The sequence below is a fragment of the Nematolebias whitei genome, chromosome 9 (genome assembly GCF_014905685.2).
Source record: "Nematolebias whitei isolate Nwh7 chromosome 9, NemWhi1, whole genome shotgun sequence".
Classification (NCBI taxonomy): domain Eukaryota; kingdom Metazoa; phylum Chordata; class Actinopteri; order Cyprinodontiformes; family Rivulidae; genus Nematolebias; species Nematolebias whitei.
The window spans coordinates 24748330-24750013 of NC_056506.1; positions in this window are offsets into that span (position 1 = coordinate 24748330).

The following is a 1684-nucleotide window of genomic DNA, read 5'->3' on the forward strand; positions in this document are numbered from 1 at the left end:
TGCCATGATGAATAAAGTCTTATTGGAGAATAAAATGCTTCTATGGGACAATAAATAAATAAATAAATAAATGAATAAATAAATAAATAAATAAATAAATAAATAAATAAATAAATAAATAAATAAATAAATAAATAAATAAATAAATAAATAAATAAATAAATAAAAGAAAAAAGAAAGAAAGAGAAAAAAACCACGCCTAATAAAACACTGCTCGATGGTAATGGTTATAAAACAAATACACACAAACATTTAGAACTTTTATCATTTTAACAATAATTTCTCCACCTGTGCCCTGAAACTAAAGGTTTGTCCAGATATACTTTGCTGCTCCTGAATGTGAACGTTACTTTCGTCTGTCCATATTTTAGGTGTTTTTAACAGAAACAAACAACATATTTTTGTGAAATCATGTTCTGGTGATTTTATATTCATTGGGTGTCATTTTATCTCTTATTTTTACAGAATGCAGAGCAGGGTGCTCAAAAATGGGATTATTATTTTACAATTTGGGGAAAAAAACATCTAAAGTTGAAACTACAACAGGAAAGATTAATTTTACAAAGAGTGTTTAGTCAAATACTGTAGACCTCTGTGGATGTGCTGGCTGATGCAATTAATTTGTCTGAAACAGTCATAAAATAAATTGCATGTCTCTTCAAATACAGTTTATCAAGAGTGTGGTGAGAGGAGGAGCAGTTTAAAGATCAGCCTGTGCTGCCTCCTACTGTCTTAAACTGTGTGATCACAGCCAAAAGTCCTCCCAGAGACAAAGACCTGGTTTAGTTTCTGCTGCAGTGTCTTCAGGTCCACACATGACATATTGTCCATGACATTTGCAGAGTCACAAAGGGTAAAATGATTTTTCATTGTCCATGTTTATTTCCCTGAACACTTTTTGCTTGTATAAATCATATATTTAAGACAATAAAATAGTTTTAATTTTTTCAAAGATAACATCTTACGCTAAAATAGCATTGTATATGATTGAAAAACACAATAATAGTGATTACATTTCTACTTTTTTATTATTAAGCTTCTTCTCCTTCTTTTCTTTTTGTTTTAGAAAAACATAAAATGAACTCAAAGAACATGTTGCTAAACATCTGACATGCATCTAGAGAATTTTGGGTATGAATCTTTGAGATGACTGTAATACGTGCACAAAACATTCTCTTGTCTCAGCCTGAAGGCAGCTCGCCGACTTGCAGTGCCTCATGAGAACATGCCCAAAACATTCTCTCATCTCCATTTGGAGGCTGACTAGTCGATGGTCCTTCTTTATCATGTGGACAACTAGTTTTGGCTGTCACCATCTAACTGGTTGATCCACTATGTGTAGGTGTTATTTATAAGACTGAGTTTATTGCAGCTCCTCAGACTGACAAAGTCTTTTGGATAGAAGATGAAACGTTTCAACAAAGAAGAATCTGTCCAGAGGACCTGACTTAAACTTTTTAGATTTTTTTTCTACCTGGATTATTGAGCATGAATCAGGATATCCCATCAATATATTTATTTATACTTCCATATACTCATGTTTTTATTGAATTCAAAATTTAAGCAGGACCATTCTTTGAACATTGAGCAGATTAGAGACATAAACATACAGTATCTATTTTGTAACTCTATGTTAAAACTAACTAACTAACTAACTAACTAACTAACTAACTAACTAACTAAC